Source organism: Melospiza georgiana, chromosome 25, assembly GCF_028018845.1.
Source record: "Melospiza georgiana isolate bMelGeo1 chromosome 25, bMelGeo1.pri, whole genome shotgun sequence".
NCBI lineage: Eukaryota > Metazoa > Chordata > Aves > Passeriformes > Passerellidae > Melospiza > Melospiza georgiana.
This window is the reverse complement of record NC_080454.1, coordinates 4,507,568-4,516,146: the sequence shown is the minus strand read 5'-3', so window position 1 is coordinate 4,516,146 and position 8,579 is coordinate 4,507,568. Positions and strand designations below refer to the sequence as shown.

General features: G+C 50.2%; 1 protein-coding gene across 1 annotated transcript in view; it reads right to left on the bottom strand.

Annotated features, from left to right (window-relative positions):
- The window catches only part of LOC131093416 (zinc finger protein OZF-like), a 71,916-nt gene that overhangs the window by 49,346 nt on the left and 13,991 nt on the right, over positions 1-8,579 (bottom strand). The gene's annotated exons all lie outside the window — the stretch shown is intronic.

The window sequence follows — 8,579 nt, the reverse complement described above, 5'->3', positions numbered from 1 at the left end:
CTTAAAACACTCAAAAAAATAATCTAAAAAACCCAAATATCCCAAAACTCAGAAAATCCACCAAAATCCCCCGAAAAACTAGAGAAAAATCACATAAAAGCCCTAAAAATTCCATTTTTTTATTTTGGGGAGGGGTCTTCAAGGGTTTTAATTTGGGGAGGGGTCGGCAGGGGGTGGAGCCCCCAAAACCCTGCAAAAAAACCCAAAAATGCCCCAAAAATCATAAAAAAACACCCTAAAATCTCATTTTATACTTTGCGGAGGGGTCTACAGAGGTTTTAATTTGGGGAGGGGTCTGCGAGGGATGCAGCCCCAAAACCGCCCCAAAACCCCTAAAATCACAAAAAACCCCCAAAATCCTGATTTTTATTTTGGGGAGGGGTCTCGGGGGACTTAATTTGGGGAGGGCTCTGCTGGGGGACCCCAGACCCAAATGGAGACCCCAGACCCAATTTGGGCCTCAGACCCCTCCCCAAATTGGGACCTCCACCCCAAATCCCGCACCTGAGACCCCTCCCCAACTTGGGAGCCCCCAAACCCAAATCGCGACCCCAGACCCAATTCGGGGTCCCCCAGCCCGGTCGGGACCCCAGACCCAATTTGGGAGCCCCCAGACCCAAATCCTGCACCCCCTCCTGGGTTTGAGACCCCTCCCCAAATTGGGAATCCTCTGAACTCAAACTGGCAGCCCCCAGACCAAATTCGGGAGCCCTGACCCGGTTCGGGACCCCAGACCCAAAATAGGAACCCCCAGACTCAATTTGGGAGCTCCCACCCAATTCATGACCCCAGACTCAAATTAGGAGCCCCCAGACCCAATTCGGGATCACCGAGCTAATTTGCGATCCCAGACCCAAATCGAGAGCCCCCAGACCCAATTCGAGGTGACTAAGCCCAGTCTGGACCCCAGACCCAAACTGGGGGGACGCCGACTCAAAATGGGAGCCCCCAGACCCAAATTGGGAACCCCCCTGGGGCTGAGACCCCTCCCCAAAATTGGAAGCCTCCAAACCCCATTTGCGACCCCAGACCCAATTTGGGGTCACCCAGCCCAGTCGGGACCCCAGACCCAAATGAAGACCCCAGACCCAATTCGGGGTCGCCGAGCTCATTCAGGACCCCAGACCCAAACTGGGAACCCCCAGACCCAAATTGGGACCCCACCCCAAATTGGAACCCCCGGACTCACACTGGGACCCCCCAGACCCAATTCAGGATCCCCATTCGAGTCCCCAGACTCAAATTGGGAACCCCCAGACCCAAATCCCGACCCCTGACTCAATTTGGGGTCCCTGAGCCCGTTTGGGACCACAGACCCAAAATAGGAAGCCCCAGACCCAAACTGGGAGCCCCCCTGGGGCTGAGACCCCTCCCCAAATTGGGAGCCCCCAGACTCAAAAGAGGCTCCCCCCTCATCCTGAGACCCCTCCCCAAAATTGGAGCCCCCCGACCCAAACTGGGGGGACCCTGACCTGAAGTGGGGGGAGCCCTCCTCGGCCTGAGGCCCCTCCTGTAACACAGAGCCCCCAGACCCAAATTGGGAATCGGCTTCAGAGAGAGAGCCCTGCTAGGGGGCAAACCCCAAACCGAGACCCCAAACCGAGACCCCAGACCCAAACCCCGACCCCAAACCGAGACCCCAGACCCAAACCGAGACCCCAAACCGAGACCCCAGACCCAAACCGAGACCCCAAACCGAGACCCCAGACCCAAACCCCAACGCCAAAGGATACGGGACAAGCAGGGGCTGCCCCAAACCCCAAACCCCAAAGGGTATGGCATGAGCAGGGACCTCCCAAACCCCAAATGGAGCCCCCAGACCCCAAATGGAGCCCCCAAACCCGGACCCCAGACCCCAAAGGAGACGGGAGGAGCAGGGCCCCCCCCAAACCCAGACCCCAAAGGATTCCCCAAATGGAACCTGCAGACCCCAAATCCAGAGCCCGACCCCCAAAGGATCCTGGATGAGCAGGGAGCCCCCAAAGCCCAAAGCGGACCCCAAACCCCAAACCCTCACCCCAAAAGGAGCCCCCAAACCCCAAACGGGGCCCCAAAGGACACGGGACGAGCAGGGGCCGCCCCGCCAGCCCCCCTGGAGCAGCTCCTGGGCCAGAGAGGCCAAATGGGGGTTGAAAAACCCCAAAATAATCCCATAAACATCCCAAAAACATCCTGAGAATCGCAGCAAAAAAATCCCAAACTTATCCCGAAAAACAACCACAAATCACCTCAAAAACATCCCAAACTCACCACAAAAACATCCTGAAAATCACCTCAAAAACATCCCACAAACATTCCAAAACCACCCCAAAACCATCCCATAACCTTCCTGAGAATCACCCCAGAATCACTCCAAAAACATGAAAAACCGCCATAAATCACCCCAAAACCTCACCAAAAATATCCCAAAATCACTCAAAAAACGACTGCAAACCCATGCCAAACCACCCCGAAACCCATCCCAAAACCCCCAAAAATATTCCTAAAAATACCCCCAAAAACATCCCAAAATCTCCCCAAAACACTCCAAAATCCCCCCAAAAAACGCCAAATCCCCCAAAAATCCCTGAGAGCTGGGGACCCCCTCAGTGACCCCAGGAACAGCTCCCGGCCAGAGAGGCCAAATGGGGGCCAGAAACCCCAAAATGATCCTAAATCTCCCCCAAAACACCCTGAGAGTTACTCCAAAATCATCCTGAAAGCTACCCCAAAATCACCCCAAAATGTCCCAAAACCGCCCCAAAAATCTCCATAAATCACCCCAAAGCCGTCCTGAAAACCGCCCAAAAAAACCTCCTGAAAAATCACCCCAAATCCCCCAAATCGTCCCAAAATCACCCCAAATTCCCCCAAAAGCCCCTCAAAATGCCTCCCAAACGCCCTCAAAGGTCCCCAAGCCCCGGCAAAACCCCAAATCCCCCCCAAATCCTCCCAAATTCCCCCAAACTGCACAAAATCCTCCAAGGCCCCCCCAGCCCCCTAAAATCCCCCAAAACCCCCAAATCTCCCTTAAAACCCCCCTCAAAAATCCCTCAAAAGCCCCTAAAATGCTCCTGAACACCCCCAAATCCCTCCAAACACCCCAAACCTGCCCCAGACCCCCTCAGGGCCCCCCAAATATCCCCAAGACCTTCCCAGGACCCCCCAAATCCTCCCAAATCCCCTCAGGACCCCACAAAATCAACCCAAACCTTCCCATAAAACCTCCAGAAAATTAAAAAAAAAAACCCCAAAATTCCCAAAAACTCCCCCAAATCCCCCCTAAAACCCCCAAGCACTCCCAAATGCTCAAAAAATAACCCCCAAAACCCCCAAAATTCCCCCAAAATAATAAAGCCCTCCCAAAATCTCCCTCCAAAATCCCCCCAAACCCAACAACCCCCCCAAAAAAACCAAAACCTTTGGCAGGGGGTTTGGGAGAATTTGGGGTTTTGGGGAAATTCTTGGGGTATTTTATTTGGTTTGGGAGGATTTGGGGAGATTTTAGGGGGATTTTGGGGGCTTTTGGGGGATTTTACTTGGCTTGGGAAGGTTTGGCTGGATTTGGGGGGATTTTTGTAGTTTTTGGGGGGTTATTTTATGTTTTAAAAGGCTTTTGGGGCTTTTGGGGGGATTGGGTGGATTTTAAGAGGATTTTGGGGCTTTTTGAGAGGACTTTTTAGGTTTTGAGGGGATTTTGGGGGATTTGGAGGGACTTTACTGGGTTTGGAGGCGATTTTGGGGTGATTTTTTGGGGTTTTGTGGGGTTTGGGGGAACCTTTGGGGGTTTTGAGGGAATTTTTGGGACTTTTAGGGGACTTTATTTGGTTTAGGGGGATTTGTTTTATGGGCGGGATTTTGCAGGGATATAGAGAGATTTTGGGGTTTTTGGGGGCATTTTTGGAAGGTTTTGGGGGATAATTTTGATTTTTCTGGGGGTATATTATGATATTTTGAGGCGATTCTGGGGGCTTTGGGGGCATTTTTGGTGATTTTGGGGGCATTTGTGTGGTTATGGAGGGGTTTGGGGGAATTTTGGGGGGTTTGTGAGGGATTTTGGGGGGTTTTGGGGGGATTTTATAGGTGTTGAGGGAATTTTAGAGGGTTTTGGGGGGACTTCATCGTGTTAGGGGGATTCCTGGGGTTTTTGGGGCTGTTTTGGGGGTATTTGGGGGGTCTGGGGGGATTTTGAGGGGATTTATTTGGCTTGGGGGGATTTTTTAGGTTTGGGGGGGGGGTTTTTGGCATGGTTTTTGGGGCATTTTGGGGCCATTTGTTTGGATTGGGCGATTTTGGGTTGGTGGGGGGGAATTTTTGAGGCTTTGGGGATTTTGAGGGGATTTGGGGGAGTTTTGGGGAGATATGGAGGGATTTTGTGCTTTGCATTGGGGACTTTTGGAAGAATTGGTTGCATTTTGGATTATTTTGGAGTGTTTGAAGAGATTTGGGGGGGCTGTTTGGGTTTTGGGGGGGATTTGGAGAGGATTTTGGGGGGACCTGATTGGGGTTTTTGGGATTTTTTTGGGGCAGGCTTGGGGTATTTGGGGGCTTTGGAGGGATTTTGGGGCGATTTGGGAGTTTTTGGTGGGATTTTTGGGAGGATTTGGGGGAAATTTTGGGGGACTTTATCAGGTTTAGGAGATTCTTGGAGTTTTGGGGGTGGTTTTAGGGGGATTTGGAGAGTCCTGGGGGGATTTTGGGGTTCTTTGGGGGGGATTTGGGTTTTTTTGCGGTGGTTTTAGGGGAATTTGAGAGGATTTTGGGGCATTTTTAAAAGTTTTGTGGGGATGTTGGGGGCTCTTGGGGGATTCTGTGGGGTTTGGGGGGGCTTTGAGGGATTTAGGGGAATTTTGGGGTGTTTTGGGGAACTTCAATGGGCTTGGGGGGATTTGGGCAGATTTTTTGGGTTTTGGGGGGATTTTAGAGGAAATTCAGGCAGATTTTGGGAGGATTTGGGGGTGTCTCGATTTGGGCAGACAGGATTCTGCTAAGGAAGGCAGGAGCCTCTCCTGAAATGGAGAATGTAAACCCTCCCCACCCCTCCGAATCGCTATAAATTTTAAATTAAGGGGCTCTCAGGCAAAAAATATGGGAGTAGGAAATAACAGATCTTTATTAGGGAAAAGAAAAAAAAAAGGATAAAATCAACAATGCAGTGCACATGAACAACACTGACAGAGTCAGAACCCAGCCTGACACCCTGTGGGTCAGGGTGTTGGCAGCAGTCCCATTGGAATTGTGGCTCAGCCCTCCTGCAGTGTCAGGGGTGGCTCTGCTGCAGCAGGATCCTGTAGAGAAGGATGGATTCCTCCTCTGAAGACCCAGTGAGAGAAGAGGCAGCTGCTGTTCCTCTGGGGAATCCCAGGGAGAAAGCCGTGCTGGTGTCTCAAAAACTTCTGGATTATATCTGGGTGGGAATGCTTGGCTCCTCCCTCTGGGCAGAGCATCTCACAATGGGATTTAGAGTTCTTATCAGTCATGCAGTGACATTCGATAGTCTGTTATCAGCAGATGTCCCCTTCCGAGGGAGGAGTGATTGTGGTCACTCAAAGAGAGAGAGAGAAGGCAAACTGCCCACTCGACAAAATATAATCTGCCATGCAGATGGTAATGGAAAACATCTCGCATTGCAATCTTCAACATTCCACCAAGGTGTCACCGTGGTCTCCTGAGTCCAGGTAACAATTCAGAGTTGAGATTCCACCATCGTGTCACCATGGTCTCCTGGGTGACAATTCACACTTGGTTCCATGAGATTCCACAGTGTCACCATGGTCTCCTGGGTCCCATGAGGCCTCTCTCTGTGTCACAGTGCTCTCCGTGGTTTCCTGAGAAGCTGATGTGTTGACAGTTGACCCTTGGTTCCTCGAGATTCCATTGCATCCCAGTGGTGTCCCTGGTTTCATAAAGCCCAGGTTTATCACAAGGGAGCCTTGGTTTCAGGATATTCCATTGTGGCACAATGGTCTCACCACTCTCTGAGGCTGCACCGTGAAACAGTGGGCACCTGGTTCCATGAGATTCCGTGGGGTAACAGTCAATTCTTTTGCTTCTTTTCTGCCAAGGTCGGGACGAAATCCCAAGACAGAATTTCTTGTTTGGACTCAGGTGTTCATTAGCTCTTGTCTCTAGAACAGTCTCACAAGCTGTGAGTTCTGCAGCACTTCACTAACAAGGTAAAAATGGAGCCCCATCTCTCTCTCTGCAAGGTCTTTTAAGAATAAACTGTCCAATTAACAAATAACACCTAAATTGTTTTTACTTTTAACCCAATAACCAACCACCCATGCCTAACAATGGGGACTTTTTTATCCAATTACACAATACCACCCAAACTCAAGGAGGAAGAGGAACAGGAGAAGGAGAAGGAGAAGGAGAAGGAGAAGGAGAAGGAGAAGGAGAAGGAGAAGGAGAAGGAGAAGGAGAAGGAGAAGAAGGAGAAGGAGAAGGAGAAGGAGAAGGAGAAGGAGAAGGAGAAGGAGAAGGAGAAGGAGAAGGAGAAGGAGAAGGAGGAGGAGAAGGAGAAGGAGAAGGAGGAGGAGGAGAGGGAGGAGAGAAAGAAAAGAAGAAGAAGAAGAAGAAGAAGAAGAAGAAGAAGAAGAAGAAGAAGAAGGAGAAGGAGAAGGAGAAGGAGGAGGAGGAGGAAGAAGAGGAAGAAGAAGTAGAAGAAGAAGGCAAAGAAAAAGGATCAGCCTCCACCCTAAAACCTCCATCTTGCTTTGTATATATTACTATATTCTAAAACCTTAAACTCCAAGTTTTCCACCCTGTGATATTACACCCTTCTATTCAAACTCCACACCCATAATCCCAGTTCTATCATTCCATTTTGGAAGCCTTCTCCACAGCCTCAGATCAAATGCAGTGTTCTCTTGGGGGTCAGTGTCTGTCAGCTCAGAAAATCCGAAATTAGCAGCAGCCAGGGTTCCAACAGGTAACAATGTTCTCCTGTGTTCCAGTAGGTTCCATCAGGCCCAGCTCTGTCCCCATGGACACCTGGTTCCAAGAGATTCCATGGGGTAACAATGTTCTCCAGTGTTCCATCAGGCTGAGTGTCACCATGGACACTCAGTTCCATGGGCAGTGGCTGTGTCCCAGTGGCACCTGTGTTCCAGGGCACCCTAGTCTGACCAGGCACAGTTTGTTCCAGGACATTCCATGGAGTCCCAGCGGTCACTTGGGTTCCGTGCAGGTGCCTGGGGAGCGGGAGCTCAGCCCAAATATCCTGCGGGTCCCTGGGCTGGTGTTTTTTGAGGGGAACCTTTGGATCTTGCAGGGCTCCAAAGCTGAGCTGCGGATGCCCCTTGGGACAGAGTGGAGCATGATGGAGCCAGGAGACCCTGATGGAAGCCAGGAGACCCTGATGGAAGCCAGGAGACCTGATGAAGCCAAGGCTGCAGCGGGACACAGAGGGACCTCATGGGAGCCAGTAGACTGTTGTGAGGCTGTGGAACAACGTGGCACCGAACTTTCACTGGGGCTTGACAGAAGTTCCTGGAGACAAGGAAGAGCCGCAAGGCTCCGGAATCAGCGTCTGCAGGAGGATTTCCTGCTCCCTCCTGGGATGCTGGTGGACAATAAAGCCTGTGTCAGCCTCCCAGGTGTCCGGCTGTGTCACCAGTGGGGGCCACATCTGGGGAGACGCCCCATCAGCCCTGGCCCGGCTGCTCCTCCTGGCTAGGCGTGGAGCTGCTGGGAGCCTGGGCTGGGGGGGATCCTCAGGGCTGTGCAAGGAAAGGTTCCCCACAAGCAGCACTGGAATGAGATGTGCAGTGTGAAAAACGCCAATCACTTGTTTTTACAATTTTACAAGTTTAATATTAATAAAATGTTTATAAAAATAGTAATATAATTAGAGTAATAATAATTTGGACAATTTGAATTAGGACAATATGAGACAATAGAGACAAAGAGTTACAGACATCCGGGTACCTTTTTCTGGGCACCGCAAGCCTGAAAAATGACCCCCGGTAACAAAGAATTAACCCTTAAAAACAATAGCCTGTTGCATATTCATACATGTCATACATGATGCATAAATTCCATTCTAATACAGGATTCCGCCTGGTCATCGTCATCATCTTCCTCTGAATCCTAACAGTGCCTTCAAGGTGGGAAGGATTAGTTTCTTATGATAAGAAGGCAATAAATTCATTTTCTCTGGAAGATTTAGGTGTCCTGTGGCTGCTATCTTGCTGCAAGTCCTTACTTTAAAAAAGAATCCTACATAGCACAGTTTCTATTTCAACATTTTTATAACCTAAAGCTATATTTAACACACTACTAAAGAGAATTAATACGGCATTACTTTCTAACACAAGACATATAATATTCATTTTAATATTTGCAAAAAGCCAATCATAAAATATGTATTTTTCACATACTGGGAGCAGCCACTGCCAGTGTCAGGACCCCCCAATGTCACCCTGAGGGCCATCTGCAGCTCGGCTTTGGAGCCCTGCCAGCTGCAAACATCCCCCCCAAAAAACCCAAACACAGGCACCCCCCGGGATGTGTTAAAAATCAATTGTTTTCACTGGGACTTGAGTGGTTCTGTATTGGAAAAAAAGGCTCCCAATATTACCAGTTAGATTGTGCCT